The following is a 13265-nucleotide window of genomic DNA, read 5'->3' as shown; positions in this document are numbered from 1 at the left end:
ATCATTAAAGTCTTTATATTAATTATATGATAGAGACAATATCATATGCGTCACTAAATTGATGACGAGGTATTTGGCAACTTGATAGAATTCTTTAAAGTTTTATATCAAAAATTATATGATAGGGACAATATCATATGCGTCACTAAATTGATGACGAGGTGTTGGCAACTTGACACAATTCATTAAAGTCTTTATATTAATTATATGATAGAACAATATCATATGCGTCACTAAATGATGACGAGGTATTTTGGCAACTTGATATAATTCTTAAAGTCTTTATATCAAAATTATATGATAGGGACAATATATATGCGTCACTAAATTGATGACGAGGTGTTGGCAACTTGACACAATTCATTAAAGTCTTTATATTAATTATATGATAGGGACAATATCATATGCGTCACTAAATTGATGACGAGGTATTTGGCAACTTGATACAATTCTTTAAAGTTTTTATATCAAAAATTATATGATAGGGACAATATCATATGCGTCACTAAATTGATGACGAGGTGTTTGGCAACTTGACACAATTCATTAAAGTCTTATATTAATTATATGATAGGGACAATATCATATGCGTCACTAATTGATGACGAGGTATTTGGCAACTTGATACAATTCTTTAAAGTTTTTATATCAAAAATTATATGATAGGGACAATATCATATGCGTCACTAAATTGATGACGAGGTGTTTGGCAACTTGACACAATTCATTAAAGTCTTTATATTAATTATATGATAGAGACAATATCATATGCGTCACTAAATTGATGACGAGGTATTTGGCAACTTGATATAATTCTTTAAAGTCTTTATATCAAAAATTATATGATAGGGACAATATCATATGCGTCACTAAATTGATGACGAGGTGTTTGGCAACTTGACACAATTCATTAAAGTCTTTATATTAATTATATGATAGGGACAATATCATATGCGTCACTAAATTGATGACGAGGTATTTGGCAACTTGATACAATTCTTTAAAGTTTTTATATCAAAAATTATATGATAGGGACAATATCATATGCGTCACTAAATTGATGACGAGTGTTTGGCAACTTGACACAATTCATTAAAGTCTTTATATTAATTATATGATAGGGACAATATCATATGCGTCACTAAATTGATGACGAGTATTTGGCAACTTGATATAATTCTTTAAAGTCTTTATATCAAAAATTATATGATAGGGACAATATCATATGCGTCACTAAATTGATGACGAGGTGTTTTGGCAACTTGACACAATTCATTAAAGTCTTTATATTAATTATATGATAGGGACAATATCATATGCGTCACTAAATTGATGACGAGGTATTTGGCAACGCTTTAAAGTCTTTATGATAGGGACAATATCATATGCGTCACTAAATTGATGACGAGGTATTTGGCAACTTGATATAATTCTTTAAAGTCTTTATATCAAAAATTATATGATAGGGACAATATCATATGCGTCACTAAATTGATGACGAGGTGTTTGTTTGGCTACAGGAAAAATCATTTATTTATCGAATCATCAAGCAAAGGATAAGCTTCAGTGGATCGCAGTATGGCAGCTGCTCAACCACTTACAACACCTTGCCTGTTACAAAAGTCGTTTACAATTGATTCTAGGCTTTGTCATTGTATTAAATAATGCTTTTATATGTAACTAGCGCGGCATCAGGTGATCGAAGATCCTCCTAATTTACTATGTTACAAATTACATTGGCATCACATCCATTGTCGTTTATAAAATAAATTATAAACTTTAAATGGTTTAGAAGCCATACAATGCAAATTGCCCCTTATTTATCATTGCAGTCCAGCACGGATACGACCTTAGAGGCGTTCAGGCATAATCCAACGGACGTAGCGTCATACCACTGTTCGCTCGAACAAGTATTGTGCCATTGGTCCGTACCTGCGGTTCCTCTCGTACTACGCAGGAATGCTGTCGCAACAACGTTTTGTCATTAGTAGGGTAAAACTAACCTGTCTCACGACGGTCTAAACCCAGCTCACGTTCCCTTGCATGGGTGAACAATCCAACGCTTGGTGAATTTTGCTTCACAATGATAGGAAGAGCCGACATCGAAGGATCAAAAAGCGACGTCGCTATGAACGCTTGGCCGCCACAAGCCCAGTTATCCCTATGGTAACTTTTCTGACACCTCTTGTTAAAAACTCTTTAAACCAAAAGGATCGATAGGCCGAGCTTTTGCTGTCCCTGTGTGTACTGAACACCGAGATCAAGTCAGCATTTGCCCTTTTGCTCTATGTGTGGTTTCTGTCCGCACTGAGCTGGCCTTGGGACACCCCGTTATTATTTGAGAGATGTACCGCCCCAGTCAAACTCCCTACCTGGCAATGTCCTTGAATTGGATCATACCTGAGTAATTGGAGTTATACCAAATTTTCAAATCAAAAATACATAAATGCATCGTTTTATTAAAGAATTTGTTTGCGATTATATAACAAACTCGTGATACTTTGATCAAGAAGCTTGCATCAAAACCCAATACCATAAGATATAATAAATATATCCGTATAATGGCTAGGAAATGATACACGTTCCATTTAATCAAGTAAGTAAGGAAACAATAAGAGTAGTGGTATTTCATTGACGATACCAAACCGAGGTCTAATATCTCCCACTTATTCTACACCTCTTATGTCTCCTTACACTGCCAGATTAGAGTCAAGCTCAAAAGGGTCTTCTTTCCCCGCTAATTATTCCAAGCCCGTTCCCTTGGCTGTGGTTTCGCTAGATAGTAGATAGGGACAGTAGGAATCTCGTTAATCCATTCATGCGCGTCACTAATTAGATGACGAGGCATTTGGCTACCTTAAGAGAGTCATAGTTACTCCCGCCGTTGACCCGCGCTTACTTGAATTTCTTCACTTTGACATTCAGAGCACTGGGCAGAAATCACATTGTGTCAACACCCGCTAGGGCCATCACAATGCTTTGTTTTAATTAGACAGTCGGATTCCCCAAGTCCGTGCCAGTTCTGAATTGATTGTTAATTGATAATCGTTATAATTGATAAGAACTAATTGGTTTAACCCAAATAGTATTCTTAAAAATTTTAGCAAGAAAAGTTCCACAATTGGCTACGTAACTAAACTATCCGGGGAACAAGTAACTAACATAAATGCTAGAAACTCTATTTACCCAGAACGAGCACATAAACCATGTTATTGTTTCCCAATCAAGCCCGACTATCTCAATCTTCAGAGCCAATCCTTATCCCGAAGTTACGGATCTAATTTGCCGACTTCCCTTACCTACATTATTCTATCGACTAGAGACTCTTCACCTTGGAGACCAGCTGCGGATATTGGTACGGCCTGTTGAGAAGTTTGCGTGTCCCCACCATAAATTTTCAAGGTCCGAGGAGAAAATATCGACACAACAGTATATGTCATGCTCTTCTAGCCCATCTACCATATCTCTCGAAAGACTTCCATGGTAGTACGGCTATAAAACAGAAAAGAAAACTCTTCCGATATCTCTCGACGGCTTCTTTATGGTCGTTCCTGTTGCCAGGATGAGCACGAGGCCCATATTTAATAACAAACGGATACTCAACAGGTTACGGAATTGGAACCGTATTCCCTTTCGTTCAAAATTATTCAAGTGTATTATATTCGCTTTGTTTATATAGTTAGGCATTTTTGTTTTACTTGAAAATTTTCGGCTTTCGCCTTGAACTTAGGACCGACTAACTCGTGATCAACCACTGTTCACACGAAACCCTTCTCCACTTCAGTCCTCCAAGGTCTCATTCGATTATTTGCTACTACCACCAAGATCTGTACCAATGGCAGCTCCATGCAGGCTTACGCCAAACACTTCTACGCATACCATTGTACCTTCCTACTCACTAAAGTTTCAAAATTTATATCACAAGTAATATAAATCATCTACTTTAGCGGTAATGTATAGGTATACAACTTAAGCGCCATCCATTTTAAGGGCTAGTTGCTTCGGCAGGTGAGTTGTTACACACTCCTTAGCGGATTTCGACTTCCATGATCACCGTCCTGCTGTTTTAAGCAACCAACGCCTTTCATGGTATCTGCATGAGTTGTTAATTTGGGCACCGTAACATTACGTTTGGTTCATCCCACAGCGCCAGTTCTGCTTACCAAAAGTGGCCCACTGGGCACATTATATCATAACCTTGAACTTCATATCAAGAAAGTTAAGGTTCTTACCCATTTAAAGTTTGAGAATAGGTTAAGATCGTTTCGACCCTAAGGCCTCTAATCATTCGCTTTACCAGATAAGATTATTTTATATAATATTAAAATGCACCAGCTATCCTGAGGGAAACTTCGGAAGGAACCAGCTACTAGATGGTTCGATTGGTCTTTCGCCCCTATACTCAATTCTGACAATCGATTTGCACGTCAGAACTGTTTCGGTCTTCCATCAGGGTTTCCCCTGACTTCAACCTGATCAAGTATAGTTCACCATCTTTCGGGTCACAGCATATATGCTCAAGGTACGTTCCAGTTAGAGGCATAAATAATATAAATATACATTATACATAACTATATAGAACGCCCCGGGATTGTGTTAATTAGCTATAAATAGCTAAAAAACTAATCCCATTATTAGTCAAGTTAATTACGCTATTAGGTTTACATCCCAATAACTTGCACATATGTTAGACTCCTTGGTCCGTGTTTCAAGACGGGTCCCGAAGGTATCCTGAATCTTTCGCATTGTTAATCATACAAGAGCATATAATAAACACAAAAATCAATGATAATTATGCCATTATATAATTCCGAAAAATAACGCTCTGTAATAATATAAATCTATCAGCACTTTATCAAATTAATAACATTTATTCTGTGTTAAAATGCAAGCAATTTAATTGGAATAAACTATAAGTTATATTTTATGATAAATTTGGGATATGCTAATAGATTACAATGTCCTTATATGGAAAAAATGCACATTATTCTTAATAATATTATTTAAATATTACAATTTTAATGATGAATTTTCCATAACGGATATTCAGGTTCATCGGGCTTAACCTCTAAGCAGTTTCACGTACTGTTTAACTCTCTATTCAGAGTTCTTTTCAACTTTCCCTCACGGTACTTGTTTACTATCGGTCTCATGGTTATATTTAGTTTTAGATGGAGTTTACCACCCACTTAGTGCTGCACTATCAAGCAACACGACTCTTTGGAAACATCATCTAGTAATCATTAACGTTATACGGGCCTGGCACCCTCTATGGGTAAATGGCCTCATTTAAGAAGGACTTAAATCATTAATTTCTCATACTAGAATATTGACGCTCCATACACTGCATCTCACATTTGCCATATAGACAAAGTGACTTAGTGCTGAACTGTTTTCTTTTCGCTCGCCGCTACTAAGAAAATCCTTGTTAGTTTCTTTTCCTCCCCTAATTAATATGCTTAAATTCAGGGGGTAGTCCCATATGAGTTGAGGTTGTATATATAACTATTTTTTTGCCATAAATTCTTTATATATAAATGATAAAAACAATCAATTAAATTCGTTATAAATAGTTCCCAATAGTTCTTGTAAGCAAAGTTATTTTTTATCCATTTAACGACCAACGAAGAATAATAACAAAACCAAGATTTTTCTTTTTCCGAATCATTAATAAGAGACAATTCTAGATGAAAAATATTTCAATTTTTTATGCTAGACATTTCTCAGTATTATTTGATTGGAAAAAGAAAAATATTTCTCTTCGTTTTTCACCATTCCAAATGTGAGATAATGTTTTTCATTTCTTTTTTAATATTATGAATAAAATCATTATTTAATCCAATAATATACCATATGCTTATAAAAATTTATAAAAACCTTAATTAGCATAGTCTTACAACCCTCAACCATATGTAGTCCAAGCAGCACTATAAAATTAATTAAAGTACATAAACAGCATGGACTGCGATATGCGTTCAAAAATGTCGATGTTCATGTGTCTGCAGTTCACACGATGACGCACAGTTTGCTGCGTTCTTCATCGACCCATGAGCCGAGTGATCCACCGCTTAGAGTTTTATAATTCATTTTTATATAATATCAATATTGTTTTTATTGAAAGAAATTAAAATACACCATTTTACTGGCATATATCAATTCCTTCAATAAATTTATTTTTATACCTAAAAATAAAATGTTGCGATATGTCTTAGTTTCATATAAGCATTATGTATCATAAAAATCTGGTTATGGTTTTTGCTATTTTGGGTGACACATACTGCAAAATTTATATAAAACATTAACCTGATGGATGACAGGTACAAACATTGTATATTTTAGGTTGTTGCATTAGCCAACGTATGCTCATAACATAGATGAACAATACATATTCGCAACGCGTGTATATTATGGTCCATATACACACACACTTATTTGAATACCACATTCAAAATTATTTTAATTTTAATTCGACTTCTACTTTAAATTTTGTTCAGTTTCTTCGATTTCCATTTTCGAGAATTTGTTTTTATAGAAACGCCATTGTTGTAGTAGGTACTGCCACAATACGCACAACAACATTAATAATGTTAAAGTCTTTTTATGAGGTTGCCAAGCCCCACATATAAATAAAAGCCATCTTCATTTTATTTTGACTTTAACTTTTGATTCCGTGGAATCATTTTGTAATATTTTTATTTTGGTAAATTGTATTTATTTGTATTATAACAAATGTTTATTAACGATAAGGATATTTATACAATAATGATCCTTCCGCAGGTTCACCTACGGAAACCTTGTTACGACTTTTACTTCCTCTAAATAATCAAGTTCGGTCAACTTTTGCGAAACAACCGTAACACGCAAGGCGTCACAGTGATCACGTCCGGAGACCTCACTAAATAATTCAATCGGTAGTAGCGACGGGCGTTGTGTAAAAGGGCAGGGACGTAATCAATGCGAGTTAATGACTCACACTTACTGGGAATTCCAAGTTCATGTGACAGTTTCAGTTCACAATCCCAAGCATGAAAGTGGTTCAGCGGTTTACCCGGACCTCTCGGGTCTAGGAAATACACGTTGATACTTTCATTGTAGCGCGCGTGCAGCCCAGGACATCTAAGGGCATCACAGACCTGTTATTGCTCAATCTCATTATTGCTAGACGCAATTTGTCCATTTAAGAAGCTAGTGTCCTTATAATGGGACAAACCAACAGGTACGGCTCCACTTACATAAACACATTCAAACACAATAAACATTTTACTGCCACCATGAATGAAGGCTACATAAGCTTCAGCACCATAATCCTGAAGATATCTATTTAATATATTTGAGTCTCGTTCGTTATCGGAATTAACCAGACAAATCACTCCACGAACTAAGAACGGCCATGCACCACCACCCATAGATTCGAGAAAGAGCTATCAATCTGTCTTACACACTTATGTTCGGACCTGGTAAGTTTTCCCGTGTTGAGTCAAATTAAGCCGCAGGCTCCACTCCTGGTGGTGCCCTTCCGTCAATTCCTTTAAGTTTCAGCTTTGCAACCATACTTCCCCCGGAGCCCAAAAGCTTTGGTTTCCCGGGAAGCGACTGAGAGAGCCATAAAAGTAGCTACACCCAATTGCTAGCTGGCATCGTTATGGTTAGAACTAGGGCGGTATCTGATCGCCTTCGAACCTCTAACTTTCGTTCTTGATTAATGAAAACATCTTTGGCAAATGCTTTCGCTTAAGTTAGTCTTACGACGGTCCAAGAATTTCACCTCTCGCGTCGTAATACTAATGCCCCAAACTGCTTCTATTAATCATTACCTCTTGATCTGAAAACCAATGAAAGCAGAACAGAGGTCTTATTTCATTATCCCATGCACAAGATATTCAGGCATTTGAAGCCTGCTTTAAGCACTCTAATTTGTTCAAAGTAATAGTACCGGCCCACAATAACACTCGTTTAAGAGCACTAGTGCAGGTTTTTAAATAGGAGAACATATGAAAAAATACAAGTATTTAATCACATATAAACTCCACCGGTAATACGCTTACATACATAAAGGTATAGTACTAACCACAATTGTAAGTTGTACTAACCCGTATGAAGCACAAGTTCAACTACGAACGTTTTAACCGCAACAACTTTAATATACGCTATTGGAGCTGGAATTACCGCGGCTGCTGGCACCAGACTTGCCCTCCAATTGGTCCTTGTTAAAGGATTTTAAAGTGTACTCATTCCAATTACAGGGCCTCGGATATGAGTCCTGTATTGGTTATTTTTCGTCACTACCTCCCCGAGCTGGGAGTGGGGTAATTTACGCGCCTGCTGCCTTCCTTAGATGTGGTAGCCGTTTCTCAGGCTCCCTCTCCGGAATCGAACCCTGATTCCCTTACCCGTTGCAACCATGGTAGTCCTAGATACTACCATCAAAAGTTGATAGGGCAGACATTTGAAAGATCTGTCGTCGGTACAAGACCATACGATCTGCATGTTATCTAGAGTTCAACCAATATAACGATCTTGCGATCGCTTGGTTTTAGCCTAATAAAAGCACATGTCCCATAAGGTTCATGTTTTAATTGCATGTATTAGCTCTAGAATTAACCACAGTTATCCAAGTAACTGTTAACGATCTAAGGAACCATAAACTATATAATGAGCCTTTTGCGGTTTCACTTTTAATTCGTGTGTACTTAGACATGCATGGCTTAATCTTTGAGACAAGCATATAACTACTGGCAGGATCAACCAGAATAATGTTTTTCCTTCATATTCCATTCATATATTTTGAATCGAAATAAGCAATATAATAGATAATAGATATATAGATTTTTCACTTTATATAATTCCATGATTTTATTATATTGAATAAAATTCAATATTTCGCCTTTGGGGTAAATTTTAAATATATAAGTAAAAAATCCATTCGATTACGGCCATTTTTATATAGCATTCGTAATCCATATTTTCATTTTTAATTTATACTTGTTTTACCAATATAACAAGAATTTCATCTAATTATTGTAATATATATATTTCTATAATTTTATCTTTTTATACATACATATTTCATTATAAAATATCATTTTATTTCCAACATACATAATTATTGTATCCACACATGTACAATTTTTGTTTAACCAATATAAATATTAAGTTAAATCATTTTGCATTTTGAAGATAAATTTAAAATTTATCTCTTTTCATATATATCTCTGGTAATATATAACATAAAACCAAGCGCATATGATAATATTTCCACATTTAATATATAATTTTATATTTCTTTCATAAGAATCCATATTTGTATTATACCGTAACGATATAATAATCCAACTATACGGCAGGTAATAAATTAATATTTGCCTGCCTCCAAAAATTAACGATAATATATGGAAACGATTTGTTATTCTATATATAATAGAAACTTGACTTTTGTTTCAACGATATTATCTATAAAGCGTATATTCCTATTATCCGCGGAGCCAAGTCCGTGTTCTATAGAACTGAGAAACAAATTTGTACGGATAATAATATACTTTATTGTATGTAACCAATATAAACATAATCCGAAATAAATATTTCGAATAATGCGGGAGGTCGGCAACCACTGCCTACCTATAGTAGTTTTTGAACCCGCTGTCCTCAAAGCGGGTATTTTCAATTCCGTTTGCCACCCAACATACGGGCTATTCTCTTATATATTAAGAGATTATAGGAACATTTCATTTTTTTTCCATTATTCATATATAAATATGATTATTTTTTCCCTTATACATATAATAATTAATCATTTTCATATGTATATTATTTAATTTACTCATATTATTGCCAAAATCATATGAATACATAAGTTTTGAACAATATGAGAGGTCGGCAACCACTGCCTACCTATAGTAGTTTTTGAACCCTCTGTCGTAATTCCGGTCGTTTACACTACTATACCCTCTCACTATAATGGCTTTTCTCTATAATACTAAGAGAATGTGGGATATTTTCAGCATTTTTTCCCTTATACATATAATAATTAATCATTTTCATATGTATATTATTTAATTTACTCATATTATTGCCAAAATCATATGAATACATAAGTTTTGAACAATATGAGAGGTCGGCAACCACTGCCTACCTATAGTAGTTTTTGAACCCTCTGTCGTAATTCCGGTCGTTTACACTACTATACCCTCTCACTATAATGGCTTTTCTCTATAATACTAAGAGAATGTGGGATATTTTCAGCATTTTTTCCCTTATACATATAATAATTAATCATTTTCATATGTATATTATTTAATTTACTCATATTATTGCCAAAATCATATGAATACATAAGTTTTTGAACAATATGAGAGGTCGGCAACCACTGCCTACCTATAGTAGTTTTTGAACCCTCTGTCGTAATTCCCGGTCGTTTACACTACTATACCCTCTCACTATAATGGCTTTTCTCTATAATACTAAGAGAATGTGGGATATTTTCAGATTTTTTCCCCTTATACATATAATAATTAATCATTTTCATATGTATATTATTTAATTTACTCATATTATTGCCAAAATCATATGAATACATAAGTTTTGAACAATATGAGAGGTCGGCAACCACTGCCTACCTATAGTAGTTTTTGAACCCTCTGTCGTAATTCCGGTCGTTTACATACTATACCCTCTCACTAAATGGCTTTTCTCTATTATACTAAGAGAATGTGGGATATTTTCAGCATTTTTCCCTTATATACATATAATAATTAATATTTTCATATTATATTATTTAATTTACTCATATAATTGCCAAAATCATATGAATACATAAGTTTTGAACAATATGAGAGGTCCGGCAACCACTGCCTACCTATAGTAGTTTTGAACCCTCTGTCGTAATTCCGGTCGTTTACACTACTATACCCTCTCACTATAATGGCTTTTCTCTATAATACTAGAGAATGTGGGAATATTTCAGCATTTTTTCCCCTATACATATAATAATTAATAATTTTCATATGTATATTATTTAATTTACTCATATAATTGCCAAAATCATATGAATACATAAGTTTTGAACAATATGAGAGGTCGGCAACCACTGCCTACCTATAGTAGTTTTGAACCCTCTGTCGTAATTCCGGTCGTTTACACTACTATACCCTCTCACTATAATGGCTTTTCTCTATAATACTAAGAGAATGTGGGAATATTTCAGCATTTTTTCCCCTATACATATAATAATTAATAATTTTCATATGTATATTATTTATTTACTCATATAATTGCCAAAATCATATAAATACATAAGTTTTGAACAATATCAGAGGTCAGCAACGGTCTTTCCTCTATAATACTAAGATAATATGGGAATATTTCAGCATTTTTTCCCTTATACATTTATACATATAATAATTAATCATTTTCATATGTATATTATTTAATTTACTCATATTATTGCCAAAATCATATAAATACATAAGTTTTGAACAATATCAGAGGTCAGCAACGGTCTTTCCTCTATAATACTAAGATAATGTGGAATATTTCATCATTTTTCCTTTATACATTTATACATATAATATTTAATCATTTTATATGTATATTATTTAATTTACTCATATAATTGCCAAAATCATATAAATACATAAGTTTTGAACAATATCAGAGGTCGGCAACGGTCTTTCCTCTATAATACTAAGATAATATGGGAATATTTCAGCATTTTTTCCCTTATACATATAATAATTAATCATTTTCATATGTATATTATTTAATTTACTCGTATAATTGCCAAATCCTATGAAGACATAAGAGAATACAATATGAGAGGTCGGCGCAACCATAATATAGTAGTTGATGACGAGGTGTTTGGCAACTTGATACAATTCTTTAAAAAGTCTTTATATTAATTATATGATAGGGACAATATCATATGCGTCACTAAATTGATGACGAGGTGTTTGGCAACGTGACACAATCATTAAAGTCTTTATATTAATTATATGATAGAGACAATATCATATGCGTCACTAAATTGATGACGAGGTATTTGGCAACTTGATAGAATTCTTTAAAGTCTTTATATCAAAAATTATATGATAGGGACAATATCATATGCGTCACTAAATTGATGACGAGGTGTTTGGCAACTTGACACAATTCATTAAAGTCTTTATATTAATTATATGATAGAGACAATATCATATGCGTCACTAAATTGATGACGAGTATTTGGCAACTTGATATAATTCTTTAAGTCTTTATATCAAATTATTATATGATAGGGACAATATCATATGCGTCACTAAATTGATGACGAGGTGTTTGGCAACTTGACACAATTCATTAAAGTCTTTATATTAATTATATGATAGGGACAATATCATATGCGTCCACTAAATTGATGGACGAGGTATTTTGGCAACTTGATACAATTCTTTAAAGTTTTTATATCAAAAATTATATGATAGGGACAAATCATATGCGTCACTAAATTGATGACGAGGTGTTTGGCAACTTGACACAATTCATTAAAGTCTTTATATTAATTATATGTAGGACAATATCATATGCGTCACTAAATTGATGACGAGGTTTGGCAACTTGATACAATTCTTTAAAGTTTTATATCAAAATTATATGATAGGGACAATATCATATGTCACTAAATTGATGACGAGGTGTTTGGCAACTTGACACAATTCATTAAAGTCTTTATATTAATTATATGATAGGACAATATCATATGCGTCACTAAATTGATGACGAGGTTTTGGCAACTTGAGTCTTTATACAATATCATATGCGTCACTAACCAACTTGAGTTTTTATATCAATTATATGATAGGGACAATATCATATGCGTCACTAAATTGATGACGAGGTGTTTGGCAACTTGACACAATTCATTAAAGTCTTTATATTAATTATATGATAGGGACAATATCATATGCGTCACTAAATTGATGACGAGGTGTTTGGCAACTTGACACAATTCATTAAAGTCTTTATATTAATTATATGATAGGACAATATCATATGCGTCACTAAATTGATGACGAGGTATTTGGCAACGTGATAGAATTTTTAAAGTCTTTATATCAAAAATTATACGATAGGGACAATATCATATGCGTCACTAAATTGATGACGAGGTATTTGGCAACTTGATATAATTCTTTAAAGTCTTTATATCAAAAATTATATGATAGGGACAATATCATGCGTCACTAAATTGATGACGAGGTGTTTGTTTGGCTACAGGAAAAATCATTTATTTA

General features: G+C 33.7%; 1 non-coding gene and 1 pseudogene across 1 annotated transcript; both read right to left on the bottom strand.

Moving 5' to 3' along the window:
* Window positions 1-1537: 1537 nt before the first annotated feature.
* Window positions 1538-5496, bottom strand: LOC117149381. The gene has a single exon (XR_004460255.1). It is a non-coding gene; the product is annotated as a large subunit ribosomal RNA (ribosomal RNA).
* Window positions 5497-5896: 400 nt separating this feature from the next.
* On the bottom strand, window positions 5897-6076 carry LOC117149382 (annotated as a pseudogene).
* Window positions 6077-13265: the final 7189 nt, after the last annotated feature.

This window comes from Drosophila mauritiana, unplaced genomic scaffold, assembly GCF_004382145.1.
Source record: "Drosophila mauritiana strain mau12 unplaced genomic scaffold, ASM438214v1 U_205, whole genome shotgun sequence".
NCBI lineage: Eukaryota > Metazoa > Arthropoda > Insecta > Diptera > Drosophilidae > Drosophila > Drosophila mauritiana.
This window is presented reverse-complemented; position numbering and strand designations above follow the sequence as displayed.